The following is a 15,231-nucleotide window of genomic DNA, read 5'->3' as shown; positions in this document are numbered from 1 at the left end:
ACCTTGTGCAAAAGACCGTGCGCCACTATCCCGTATTGTTAGGATGCTAAAACCTGTGCCAAACACCGTGCGCCACTGTCCTGTTGCTCGAAATGGTAGAAAAGTCAAAAACGGGCGGATAATTTCGAAATGTCGATTTCGATTAAGCTTGTCCAAAAAAGCGTGCACAATGTGCTGTTGCTGGAAATTGACGTTAAAACACTTTGCGTAACTGTCGTTTTGCTTGAAATTTGCGCCATGTGTAAAAAGGCTAAAAATTGTGCAAAACAGAGGGCGCAACTAAAAATTTGCCTAAATTGGCTCGTTGGGTCAGTGTGAGCAACAACGAATTTGAACAAAAAAGCGTCTTCTGTTAAAAACGTAAAGAAAACAACACCCTGATAAATATTCTCACAGTGTGACCTAAAGCTTGTGTAGAAAAAGGGAGGACAACTGTAAATTTTCCTTTGTTGGTTTGTGTGGTCAATAATAACCAAGGAACTTCCATTTGCTTTTTTAGATAAAACTTGTGCAAAAAAGCGTGCGCAACTGTGCTGTTGTTTGAAACTGGCTCCAAGTCACACTGCGCAACTGTCGTTTTTGCTTCCAATTTGCCCGTATTGTTGAAACGCAAAAACTCGTGCAAGACACCGTGCGCAACTGTCCTCTTGCTTGAAATTGGCGTCAAAACACTCTGCGTAAGCGTTGCTTTCCTTCAAATTAGTGCCTTGCGTTAATAAGCTAAAAATTGTGTACAACAGAGCGTGCAACTGTAAATTTACCTAAATTGGCTTGTTAGGTCAGAAACGTAAGAACATTTTGAAATTTCCAATGTTTCTGCAAAACAGTGTGCCCAACTACGAATTGCAAGAAATTAGCGTCATTTGTCAAAAATTTAAAGAAAACAACAACCTGACAAAATATTCTCACCGTTTGACCTGAAGCTTGCGCGAAAAAGAGCGCACAACTGTAAGTATACTTAAATTGGTATGTGGGGTAAATAATATCCAACGAACTTTGATTTGCTGTTTTAGATAAAACTTGTGCTAAACAGCCATCGCAACTGTGATGTTGTTTGACCTTGGCTCTAAATCACACTGCGCAACTGTCGTTTCGCTTCAAATTGGCCTGTTTTGTTAAGAAGCTAAAACTTATGCCAAACACCTTGCGCAGCTGTCCTGGTTCTTAAAATTGGCGAAAGTCAAAAACGTGCGGAGAACTTTAAAATGTTGTTTTCAATTAAACTTGTGCAAACAAGCGTGCGGAACCTTGCCGTTGCTCGAAATTGGCGTCAAAACACTGTTCGCAACTGTCGTTTGCTGGTGTCAAAAACGAGAAGAAAACAACAACCAGAATAAATATTCTCACAATTTTACCTAAAGCTTATGAAGTACAATTGACCTAAATTGGTTTGTGTGGTCAATTATATCCAACAAACTTCGATATGCTTTTTAAGATAAGACGAGTGCAAAACAGAGTGCACAACTGGTTTGTTGCTCCAAATCACACAAGGCAAACCACACTGGGCAACTGTCGTTTTGTCTAAGCTTTGCGCCTAAAGTTAAAAAGCTAAACCTTGTGCAAAAGACCGTGCGCAACTATTCCGTATTGTTAGGAAGCTAAAACCTGTGCCAAACACCGTGCGCCACTGTCCTGTTGCTCGAAATTGGAGAAAAGTAAAAAACGTGCGGAAGACTTCGAAATGTCTTTTTCGATTAAGCTTGTGCAAAACAGCGTGCGCAATGTGCAGTTGCTCGAAATTAGCGTTAAAACACTCTGCGCAACTGTTGTTTCGCTTGAAATTGGCGCCATGTTTAAGAAAGCTGAAAATTGTGCTAAACAGAGGGCGCAGCTAAAAATTTGCCTAGATTGGCTCGTTAGGTCAGTGTGCGCAACTACGAATTTGAACAAAAAAGCGTCTTCTTTTAAAAAGGTAAAGAAAACAACACCCTGATAAATATTCTCACAGTGTGACGTAAAGGTTCTGTAGAAAAAGGGAGGACCACTGTAAATTTTCCTTAATTGGTTTGTGTGGTCAATAATATCCAAGGAACTTCCATTTGCTTTTTTAGATAAAACTTGTGCAAAAAAGCGTGCATAACTGTGCTGTTGTTTGAAACTGGCTCCAAGTCACACTGCGCAACTGTCGTTTTTGCTTCCAATTTGCCCGTATTGTTGAAACGTTAAAACTTGTGGAAGACACCGTGCGCCAAAACACTCTGCTCAAATGTCGTTTTGCTTCTGTCAAAACGTGAAGAAAAAAACAACCAGACTAAATATTCTCAAAATTTTACCTCAAGCTTATGAAGAAAAACAAAGAAAAACTACAAATTGACCTAAGTTGGTTTGTGTGGTAAATAATATCCAACAACCTTCGATTTGATTTTTAGATAAGAGGAGTGCAAAACAGAGTGCACAACTGGTTTGTTGCTCCAAATCACACAAGGCAAACCACACTGCGCAAATGTCGTTTTGTCGAAAGTTTGCGCCTAAAGTTGAAAAGCTAAACCTTGTGCAAAAGACCGTGCGCAGCTATCCCGTATTGTTAGGAAGCTAAAACCTGTGCGAAACACCGTGCGCCACTGTCCTGTTGCTTGAAATTGGAGAAAAGTCAAAAACGTGCGGACAACTTCGAAATGTCGTTTTCGATTGAGCTTGTGCACAACAGCGTGCGCAAATGTGCTGTTGCTCGAAATTGGCGTTAATTCACTCCGCGCAACTGTCTTTTTTCTTGAAATTGGCGCCATGTGTAAAAAAGCTAACAAGTGTGCAAAACGGAGGGTTTAACTAAAAATTGCCTAAATAGGCTCGATAGGTCAGCGTGCGTAACTACGAATCTAAAGAAAAAAGCGTCTTCTTTTTAACAGGTAAAGAAAACAACACCTTAATAAATATTCTCACAGTTTGACCTAAAGCTTGTGTAGAAAAAGGGAGGACAACTGTAAATCTACCTTAATTGGTTTGTGTGGTCAATAATATCCAAGGAACTTCCATTTGCTTTTTTAGATAAAACTTGTGCAAAAAAGCGTGCGCAACTGTGCTGTTGTTTGAAACTGCAATGAGGGACAAAAGTGTTGGCACACTTCCGTAAAATGGCCCCTTTTTGCATAGTGGATATACTTATCTCATTCCCCTGTCTACCCCAACCCCTTCCCCCCCAAAATCAATGTTGAATTTTGGACCCTCAAGTCTTTTTTTTACTTCAGACAACATTTATTCGGGGGGTGAGGGGATTTATGGCGTTTAAAAAGAATGAAATAATAGATGAATTAAATGTTTGCTAAAAGCACCCGTTTTAAACAAGTGTGTCAACTACTTTTGTCCCTGATTGTCTGAAATATGTATCTGTGTTTTCCGGCTAGATTTTTGACGCTGCTGAATTTTTGTGCGATGACGTTACTCTATGGGCCAAATTGTTTTTTTTAGAAACAACAATTTGTAAAGTTTCGTCCTGATTTGTAGTATACGTAGAGTAAAATGTACGAAGCGTATGTCATCACTTAATCTTGTACTTCCGCGCGCGTTCCTGATACCCTGTGGGGTCGAGAGGAAATCATTTGTGTTATGATCAATGCCGTTGCAGCGGATGTAATGTTTTCACAAGTATTATCAATAGTGGAAAAAGGATGGAAACACTAAGGTGCAATGGAAATTGTTCTGGTAAATGATTAACTTAAGCGAATGATTTACTGCAGAGTAACTGAGGGGACATGCATTATTTTTGACATTGACTTGTGCCATTAGTGAAAGGACGTGAACAATATACAGGTTATGAACCTCATAAATGATGGGCCAGCCGTTTGTGCTATGTCCTATATATAGATGTGTGTTTTTTTTGGAGACCTTTTCAAACCTAAGTGATCCAAACCTTTAGCGTAGGTAGGCGTCGAACAGGTTAGACCAGGTTTTGGAATGTACTTTTGTAATGATTTTAGATGACCGCCTGCCATTTATTCAGTGGCATAATTTTTTTATTGATGTTGGATGGACAACTATTTCATTTCCCAGCTCGTAAATCACAGAATACCAAAGAAATTGTTTTCAAGATAGACACACCAGTTTGCGTCATCGCCAAAACAGCAATTACTTTTGCCCAGAAGTTCACTTGATGACAAGGAAAGCGGGATAACATGTGATCAATGACGGCCGTGCGCTGGAAAATTTTCCTTTTTTATGCGCTAATTCCTCACGAAAGGCAAAAGAAGATTCCGCTATGTAGAAAGTACTTCGCAATACGTATTCTTGGCAAGAAAAATTCCAGCGATGTGGTGCAAATAAGGAGTTTCAACGGTTAACCACAAGAATACATATGGACATTAAGAGGTCATAACAGACTCATTTTACTTTTCGTTTTCCGAAACGTGGTTAACCGTTGTAACACGAAGGAAGCAGTGTTTTCCTCAGTTTGAGCTGTCGTTTTCTTTGAGAGTCAAATACCAGTTCACGTTTCAAAGCTCTCTTTTCATTTTCTCTGCCGACAATAGACAAAAACACAGGGTTTCGCTTAAGAAATACAGTCCAAATACACAGACATATGCGCTCATGTCACGCTATTTGCGTTGCGTTATCATGTCACTCATGGTGTCACGAGGTGGGATTGAAAGTAATTGTTTTCGTGGACACTTGCAATGTTTGCTACGCTGTCCTTAGTTTTTTATTGAATTGGCCATGAATTCGCCTTCACTTTTCCGTAGTTTCGATATTGAACGCAGTGACGGCCGCTCCGCACTAACGCTCCATATTTCCGTGGCCGGCCAGTGACTATTCCCACTACGTGTCAATCCTTACCCTACCCGTGATTGTTTGCGCCTTAACCATCGGATAAAGTGAAGAACGAGAAATATTCACTTTATTAAAAACATTTTCAGTACGCGTACCCTTGAAATTCATCAAAAGTTGTACATGTGCGCGAGTTTCAGCGTTAGTTTTTAGCTTGTAAACCATATCGACGTTAATTCTGGATATCGCAGCCCTTTTATTACGTCATCACGTAATTCCAATTGGCCCTATAATTCGGTCGTGAATAAGTCAATGTCACCCCCACCACCAATAACATAATTATGTCTTTGATTTCTTTAATTTCAGTTAAAATCAGTGTCATGCACGGCTCAACTTGTGTGCAGTAGCACAATTTTGCATTCAGACAATGAGGGACAAAAGTGTTGGCACACTTCCGTAAAATGGCCCCTTTTTGCATAGTGGATATACTTATCCCATTCCCCTGTCTACCCCAACCCCTTCCCCCTCAAAATCAATGTTGAATTTTGGACCCTCAAGTCTTTTTTTTACTTCAGACAACATTGATTCGGGGGGTGAGGGGATTTACGGCGTTTAAAAAGAATGAAATAATAGATGAATTAAATGTTTGCTAAAAGCACCCGTTTTAAACAAGTGTGTCAACTACTTTTGTCCCTGATTGTGGCTCCAAGTCACACTGCGCAACTGTCGTTTTTGCTTCCAATTTGCCCGAATTGTTGAAACGCAAAAACTTGTGCAAGACACCGTGCGCAACAGTCCTCTTGCTTGAAATTGGCGTCAAAACACTCTGCGTAAGCGTTGCTTTCCTTCAAATTAGTGCCTTGCGTTAATAAGCTAAAAATTGTGTAAAACAGAGCGTGCAACTGTAAATTTACCTAAATTGGCTTGTTAGGTCAGAAACGTAAGGACATTTTGAAATTTCCAATGTTTCTGCAAAACAGTGTGCCCAACTACGAATTGCAAGAAATTAGCGTCATTTGTCAAAAATTTAAAGAAAACAACAACCTGACAAAATATTCTCACCGTTTGACCTGAAGCTTGCGCGAAAAAGAGCGCACAACTGTAAGTATACTTAAATTGGTATGTGGGGTAAATAATATCCAACGAACTTTGATTTGCTGTTTTAGATAAAACTAGTGCTCAACAGCCTGCGCAACTGTGCTCTTGTTTGACCTTGGTTCTAAATCACACTGCGCAACTGTCGTTTCGCTTCAAATTGGCCTGTCTTGATAAGAAGCTAAAACTTATGCCAAACACCTTGCGCAACTGTCCTGTTGCGCAAAATTGGCGAAAAGTCAAAAACGTGCAGAGAACTTTAAAATGTCGTTTTCAATTAAACTTGTGCAGAACAGCGTGCGCAACCTTGCTAATGCTCGAAATTGGCGTCAAAACACTCGGCGCCACTGTCGTTTTGCTGGTGTCAAAAACGTGAAGAAAACAACAACCAGAATAAATATTCTCACAATTCTACCTAAAGCTTATGAAGCACAATTAACCTAAATTGGTTTCTGTGGTCAATAATATCCGACAGACTTCGATACGCTTTTTAAGATAAGAAGAGTGCAAAACAGAGTGCACAACTGGTTTGTTGCTCCAAATCACACAAGGCAAATCACACTGCGCAAATGTCGTTTTGTCTAAAGTTTGCGCCTAAAGTTAAAAAGCTAAACCTTGAGCAAAAGACCGTGCGCAACTATCCCGTACTGTTAGGAAGCTGAAAGCTGTGCCAAACACCGTGCGCCACTGTCCTGTTGCTCGAAATTGGAGAAAAGTCAAAAACGTGCAGTAAACGTCGAAATGTCGTTTTCGATTAAGCTTGTGCAAAACAGCGTGTGAAATGTGCTGTTGCTTGAAATTAGCGTTAAAACACTCTCTGCAACTGTCGTTTTGCTTTAAATGGGAGCCATGTGTAAGAAAGCTGAAAATTGTGCAAAACGGAGGGCGCAACAAACAATTTGCCTAAATTGCCTCGTTGGGTCAGTGTGCGCAACTACAAATTTGAACAAAAAAGCGTCTTCTGTTAAAAAGGTAAAGAAAACAACACCTTGATAAATATTCTCACAGTGTGACCTAAAGCTTGTGTAGAAAAAGGGAGGACAACTGTAAATTTACTTTAATTGGTTTGTGTGGTCAATAATATCCAAGGAACTTCCAGTTGCTTTTTAGATAAAATTTGTGCAAAAAAGCGTGCGCAACTGTGCTGTTGTTTGAAACTGGCTCCAAGTCACACTGCGCAACTGTCGTTTTGTCTAAAGTTTGCGCCTAAAGTAAAAAAGCCAAACCTTTTGCAAAAGACCGTGCGCAACTATCCCGTATTGTTAGGAAGCTAAAACCTGTGCCAAACACCGTGCGCCACTCTCCTGTTGCTCGAAATTGGAGAAAAGTCAAAAACGTGCGGAAAACTTCGAAATGTCGTTTTCGATTAAGCTTGTGCAAAACAGCGTGCGCAATGTGCTGTTGCTCGAAATTGGCGTGAAAACACTCTGCGCAACTGTCGTTTTGCTTGTGTCAATAACGTGAAGAAAACAACAACCAGAATAAATATTCTCACAATTCTACCTAAAGCTTATGAAGCACAATTGACCTAAATTGGTTTGTGTGGTCAATAATATCCAACAAACTTCGATATGCTTTTTAAGATAAGACGAGTGCCAAACAGAGTGCACAACTGGTTTGTTGCTCCAAATCACACAAGGCAAACCACACTGCGCAACTGTCGTTTTGTCTAAAGTTTGCGCCGAAAGTTAAAAAGCTAAACCTTGAGCAAAAGACCGTGCGCCACTATCCCGTATTGTTAGGAAGGTAAAACCTGTGCCAAACAACGTGCGCCACTGTCCTCTTGCTCGAAATTGGAGAAGAGTCAAAAACGTACGGAAAACGTCGAAATGTCGTTATCGACTAAGCTTGTGCAAAATAGCGTGCGCAATGTGCTGTTGCTCGAAATTAGCGTTAAAACACTCTGCGCAACTGTCGTTTTGCTTGAAATTAGAGCCATGTGTAAGAAAGCTAAAAATTGTGAAAACGGAGGGCGCAACTGACAATTTGCTTAAATTGGTTCGTTAGGTCAGTGTTCGCAACTACGAATTTGAACAAAAAAGGGTCTTCTGTTAAAAAGGTAAAGAAAACAAGACCTTGATAAATATTCTCACAGTGTCACCTAAAGCTTGTGTAGAAAAAGGGAGGACAACTGAAAATTTTCCTTTATTGGTTTGTGTGGTCAATAATATCCAAGGAACTTCCATTTGCTTTTTAGATAAAACTTGTGCAAAAAAGCGTGCGCAACTGTGCTGTTGTTTGAAACTGGCTCCAAGTCACACTGCGCAACTGTCGTTTTTTCTTCCAATTTGCCCGTATTGTTGAAACGCAAAAACTCGTGCAAGACACCGTGCGCAACTGTCCTCTTGCTTGAAATTGGCGTCAAAACACTCTGCGTAAGCGTTGTTTTCCTTGAAATTGGTGCCATGCGTTAAAAAGCTAAAAATTGTGTAAAACAGAGCGTGCAACTGTAAATTTACCTAAATCAGCTTGTTTGGTCAGAAACGTAAGGACATTTTGAAATTTCCAATAGTTGTGCAAAACAGTGTTCGCAATTACGAATTGCTAGAAATAAGCGTCATTTGTCAAAAATTTAAAGGAAACAACAACCTGACAAAATATTCTCACCGTTTGACCAGAAACGTGCGCGAAAAAGAGCGCACAACTGTAAGTATACTTAAATTAGTATGTGGAGTAAATAATATCCAACAAACTTTGATTTGCTTTTTTAGATAAAACTTGTGCTCAACAGCCTGCGCAACTGTGATGTTGTTTGACCTTGGCTCTAAATCACACTACGCAACTGTCGTTTCGCTTCAAATTGGCCTGTTTTGTTAAGAAGCTAAAACTTATGCCAAACACCTTGCGCAACTGTCCTGGTTCTTAAAATTGGCGAAAGTCAAAAACGTGCGGAGAACTTTAAAATGTTGTTTTCAATTAAACTTGTGCAAACAAGGGTGCGGAACCTTGCCGTTGCTCGAAATTGGCGTCAAAACACTGTGCGCAACTGTCGTTTGCTGGTGTCAAAAACGAGAAGAAAACAACAACCAGAATAAATATTCTCACAATTTTACCTAAAGCTTATGAAGTACAATTGACCTAAATTGGTTTGTGTGGTCAATTATATCCAACAAATTTCGATATGCTTTTTAAGATAAGACGAGTGCAAAACAGAGTGCACAACTGGTTTGTTGCTCCAAATCACACAAGGCAAACCACACTGGGCAACTGTCGTTTTGTCTAAGCTTTGCGCCTAAAGTTAAAAAGCTAAACCTTGTGCAAAAGACCGTGCGCAACTATCCCGTATTGTTAGGAAGCTAAAACCTGTGCCAAACACCGTGCGCCACTGTCCTGTTGCTCGAAATTGGAGAAAAGTCAAAAACGTGCGGAAAACTTCGAAATGTCGTTTTCGATTAAGCTTGTGCAAAACAGCGTGCGCAATGTGCAGTTGCTCGAAATTAGCGTTAAAACACTCTGCGCAACTGTTGTTTTGCTTGAAATTGGCGCCATGTGTAAGAAAGCTGAAAATTGTGCAAAACGGAGGGCGCAACTAAAAATTTGCCTAAATTGGCTCGTTAGGTCAGTGTGCGCAACTACGAATTTGAACAAAAAAGCGTCTTCTGTTAAAAAGGTAAAGAAAGCAACACCCTGATAAATATTCTCACAGTGTGACCTAAAGCTTCTGTAGAAAAAGGGAGGACCACTGTAAATTTACCTTAATTGGTTTGTGTGGTCAATAATATCCAAGGAACTTCCATTTGCTTTTTTAGATAAAACTTGTGCAAAAAAGCGTGCGCAACTGTGCTGTTGTTTGAAACTGGCTGCAAGTCACACTGCGCAACTGTCGTTTTTGCTTCCAATTTGCCCGTATTGTTGAAACGTTAAAACTTGTGGAAGACACCGTGCGCCAAAACACTCTGCTCAACTGTCGTTTTGCTTCTGTCAAAACGTGAAGAAAAAAACAACCAGACTAAATATTCTCAAAATTTTACCTAAAGCTTATGAAGAAAAACAAAGAAAAACTACAAATTGACCTAAGTTGGTTTGTGTGGTAAATAATATCCAACAACCTTCGATTTGATTTTTAGATAAGAGGAGTGCAAAACAGAGTGCACAACTGGTTTGTTGCTCCAAATCATACAAGGCAAACCACACTGCGCAAATGTCGTTTTGTCTAAAGTTTGCGCCTAAAGTTAAAAAGCTAAACCTTGTGCAAAAGACCGTGCGCAACTATCCCGTATTGTTAGGAAGCTAAAACCTGTGCGAAACACCGTGCGCCACTGTCCTGTTGCTTGAAATTGGAGAAAAGTCAAAAACGTGCGGAAAACTTCGAAATGTCGTTTTCGATTGAGCTTGTGCACAACAGCGTGCGCAAATGTGCTGTTGCTCGAAATTGGCGTTAATTCACTCCGCGCAACTGTCGTTTTGCTTGAAATTGGCGCCATGTGTAAGAAAGCTAACAAGTGTGCAAAACGGAGGGTTTAACTAAAAATTGCCTAAATAGGCTCGATAGGTCAGCGTGCGCAACTACGAATTTAAAGAAAAAAGCGTCTTCTTTTTAACAGGTAAAGAAAACAACACCTTAATAAATATTCTCACAGTTTGACCTAAAGCTTGTGTAGAAAAAGGGAGGACAACTGTAAATCTACCTTAATTGGTTTGTGTGGTCAATAATATCCAAGGAACTTCCATTTGCTTTTTTAGATAAAACTTGTGCAAAAAAGCGAGCGCAACTGTGCTGTTGTTTGAAACTGGCTCCAAGTCACACTGCGCAACTGTCGTTTTTGCTTCCAATTTGCCCGTATTGTTGAAACGCAAAAACTCGTGCAAGACACCGTGCGCAACAGTCCTCTTGCTTGAAATTGGCGTCAAAACACTCTGCGTAAGCGTTGCTTTCCTTCAAATTAGTGCCTTGCGTTAATAAGCTAAAAATTGTGTAAAACAGAGCGTGCAACTGTAAATTTACCTAAATTGGCTTGTTAGGTCGGAAACGTAAGGACATTTTGAAATTTCCAATGTTTCTGTTTTCCTGTTGCTCGAAATTGGAGAAAAGTCAAAAACGTACGGAAAACTTCGAAATGTCGTTTTCGATTAAGCTTGTGCAAAACAGCGTGCGCAATGTGCTGTTGCTCCAAATTGGCGTGAAAACACTCTGCGCAACTGTCGTTTTGCTTGTGTCAATAACGTGAAGAAAACAACAACCAGAATAAATATTCTCACAATTCTACCTAAAGCTTATGAAGCACAATTGACCTAAATTGGTTTGTGTGGTCAATAATATCCAACAAACTTCGATATGCTTTTTAAGATAAGAAGAGTGCAAAACAGAGTGCACAACTGGTTTGTTGCTCCAAATCACACAATGCAAACCACACTGCGCAACTGTCCTTTTGTCTAAAGTGTGCGCCTAAAGTTAAAAAGCTAAACCTTGTGCAAAAGACCGTGCGCCACTATCCCGTATTGTTAGGAAGCTAAAACCTGTGCCAAACACCGTGCGCCACTGTTCTGTTGCTCGAAATTGGAGAAAAGTCAAAAACGTGCGGAGAACTTCGAAATGTCGTTTTCGATTAAGCTTGTGCAAAACAGCGTGCGCAATGTGCTGTTGCTCAAAATTGGCGTTAAAACACTCTGCGCAACTGTCGTTTTGCTTGTGTCAAAAACGTGAAGAAAACAACAACCAGAATAAATATTCTCACAATTTTAGGTAAAGCTTATGAAGCACAATTGACCTAAATTGGTTTCTGTGGTCAATAATATCCGACAAACTTCGATATGCTTTTTAAGATAAGAGAAGTGCGTGCGCAACCTTGCTGTTGCTCGAAATTGGCGTCAAAATACTCTGCACAACTGTCGTTTTGCTTGTGTTAAAAACGTGAAGAAAACAACAACCAGAATAAATATTTTTTGCTTATGAAGCACAATTGACCTAAATTGGTTTGTGTGGTCAATAATATCTAACAAACTTCGATATGCTTTTTAAGATAAGAAGAGTGCAAAACCTAAAGCTTGTAGAAAAAGGCAGGACAACTGTAAAAAACAGCGTGCGGAACCTTGCTGTTCCTCGAAATTGGCGTCAAAACACTCTGCGCAACTGTCGTTGTGCTGGTGTCAAAAACGTGAAGAAAACAACAACCAGAATAAATATTCTCGCAATTTTACCTAAAGCTTATGAAGCACACTTAACCTAAATTGGTTTCTGTGGTCAATAATATCCAACAAACTTCGATATGCTTTTTAAGATAAGACAAGTACAAAACAGAGCGCACAACTGGTTTGTTGCTCCAAATCACACAAGGCAAACCACACTGCGCACCTGTCGTTTTGTCGAAAGTTTGCGCCAAAAGTTAAAAAGCCAAACCTTGTGCAAAAGACCGTGCGCAACTATCCCGTATTGTTAGGAAGCTAAAACCTGTGCCAAACACCGTGCGCCACTCTCCTGTTGCTCGAAATTGGAGAAAAGTCAAAAACGTGTGGGAAACGTCTCAAATGTCGTTTTCGATTAAGCTTGTGCAAAACAGCGTGCGCAATGAGCTGTTGCTCGAAATTGGCGTTAAAACACTATGCGCAGCTGTCGTTTTGCTTGTGTCAAAAACGTGAAGAAAACAACAACCAGAATAAATATTCTCAAAATTTTACCTAAAGCTTATGAAGCACAATTGACCTAAATTGGTTTGTGTGGTCAATAATATCTAACAAACTTTGATATGCTTTTTAAGATAAGACGAGTGCAAAACAGAGTGCAAAACTGGTTTGTTGCTCCAAATCACACAAGGCAAACCACACTGCGCAACTGTCGTTTTGTCTAAAGTTTTCGCCTAAAGTTAAAAAGCTAAACCTTGTGCAAAAGACCGTGCGCCAATATCCCGTATTGCTAGGAAGCTAAAACCTGTGCCAAACACCGTGCGCCACTGTCCTGTTGCTCGAAATGGTAGAAAAGTCAAAAACGGGCGGATAATTTCGAAATGTCGATTTCGATTAAGCTTGTCCAAAAAAGCGTGCACAATGTGCTGTTGCTCGAAATTGGCGTTAAAACACTTTGCGTAACTGTCGTTTTGCTTGAAATTGGCGCCTTTTGAAGAAAGCTGAAAATTGTGCTAAACGGAGGGCGCAACTAAAAATTTGCCTAAATTGGCTCGTTAGTTCAGTGTTCGCAACTACGAATTTGAACAAAAAAGCGTCTTCTGTTAAAAAGGTAAAGAAAACAACACCCTGATAAATATTCTCACAGTGTGACCTAAAGCTTGTGTAGAAAAAGGGAGGACAACTGTAAATTTACCTTAATAGGTTTGTGTGGTCAATAATATCCAAGGAACTTCCATTTGCTTTTTTAGATAAAAGTTGTGCAAAAAAGCGTACGCAACTGTGCTGTTGTTTGAAACTGGCTCCAAGTCACACTGCGCAACTGTCATTTTTGCTTCCAATTTGCCCGTATTGTTGAAGCGCAAAAACTTGTGCAAGACACCGTGCGCAACTGTCCTCTTGCTTGAAATTGGCGTCAAAACACTCTGCGTAAGCGTTGTTTTTTTTTTAAATTGGTGCCTTGCGTGTAAAAGCTAAAAATTGTGTAAAACAGAGCGTGCAACTGTAAATTTACCTAAATTGGCTTGTTAGGTCAGAAACGTAAGGACACTTTTAAATTTCCAATGGTTGTGCAAAACAGTGTGCGCAACTACGAATTGCTTGAAATTAGCGTCATTTGTCAAAAATTTAAAGAAAACAACAACCTGACAAAATATTCTCACCGTTTGACCTGAAGCTTGCGCGAAAAAGAGCGCAAAACTGTAAGTATACTTAAATTGGTATGTGAGGTAAATAATATCCAACGAACTTTGAGTTGCTGTTTTAGATAAAACTTGTGCTCAACAGCCTGCGCAACTGTGCTGTTGTTTGACCTTGGTTCTATATCACACTGTGCAACTCTCGTTTCGCTTCAAATTGGCCTGTCTTGATAAGAAGCTAAATCTTATGCCAAACACCAAAACTGCAACTGTCCTGTGGTTCAAAATTGGCGAAAAGTCAAAAACGTGCGGAGAACTTTAAAATGTCGTTTTCAATTAAACTTGTGCAAAACAGCGTGCGCAACCTTGCTGTTGCTCGAAATTGGCGTCAAAACACTCGGCGCCACTGTCGTTTTCCTTGTGTCAAAAACGTGAAGAAAACAACAACCAGAATTAATATTCTCACAATTTTACCTAAAGCTTATGAAGCACACTTAACCTAAATTGGTTTCTGTGGTCAATAATATCCAACAACCTTCGGTATGCGTTTTAAGATAAGACGAGTGCAAAACAGAGTGCACAACTGGTTTGTTGCTCCAAATCACACAAGGCAAACCACACTGCGCAACTGTCGTTTTGTCTAAAGTTTGCCCCTAAAGTTAAAAAGCTAAACCTTGAGCAAAAGACCGTGCACAACTATCCCGTATTGTTAGGAAGCTAAAACCTCTGCCAAACACCGTGCCCCACTGCCCTGTTGCTCGAAATTGGAGAAAAGTCAAAAACGTGCGGAAAACTTCGAAATGTCGTTTTCGATTAAGCTTGTCCAAAACAGCGTGCGCAATGTGCTGTTGCTCGAAATTGGCGTTAAAACACTTTTCGTAACTGTCGTTTTCCTTGAAATTGGCGCCATCTGTAAAAAAGCTAAAAATTGTGCAAAACAGAGGAAGCAACTAAAAATTTGCCTAAATTGGCTCGTTGGGTCAGTGTGCGCAACAACGAATTTGAACAAAAAAGCGTCTTCTGTTAAAAAGGTAAAGAAAACAACACCCTGATAAATATTCTCACAGTGTGACCTAAAGCTTGTGTAGAAAAAGGGAGGACAACTGTAAATTTTCCTTTATTGGTTTGTGTGGTCAATAATATCCAAGGAACTTCCATTTGCTTTTTTAGATAAAACTTGTGCAAAAAAGCGTACGCAACTGTGCTGTTGTTTGAAACTGGCTCCAAGTCACACTGCGCAACTGTCGTTTTTGCTTCCAATTTGCCCGTATTGTTGAATGGCAAAAACTTGTGCAAGACACCGTGCGCAACTGTCCTCTTGCTTGAAATTGGCGTCAAAACACTCTGCGTAAGCGTTGTTTTTTTTTTAAATTGGTGCCTTGCGTTTAAAAGCTAAAAATTGTGTAAAACAGAGCGTGCAACTGTAAATTTACCTAAATTGGCTTGTTAGGTCAGAAACGTAAGGACAGTTTTAAATTTCCAATGGTTGTGCAAAACAGTGTGCGCAACTACGAATTGCTTGAAATTAGTGTCATTTGTCAAAAATTTAAAGAAAACAACAACCTGACAAAATATTCTCACCGTTTGACCTGAAGCTTGCGCGAAAAAGAGCGCACAACTGTTAGTATACTTAAATTGGTATGTAGGGTAAATAATATCTAACGAACTTTGATTTGCTGTTTTAGATAAAACTTGTGCTCAACAGCCTGCGCAGCTGTGCTATTGATTGACCCTGTCTCTA

This window comes from Porites lutea, chromosome 1 (assembly GCF_958299795.1).
Source record: "Porites lutea chromosome 1, jaPorLute2.1, whole genome shotgun sequence".
NCBI lineage: Eukaryota > Metazoa > Cnidaria > Anthozoa > Scleractinia > Poritidae > Porites > Porites lutea.
The sequence above is the reverse complement of the archived record's forward strand: the minus strand, read 5'-3'. Positions refer to the sequence as shown.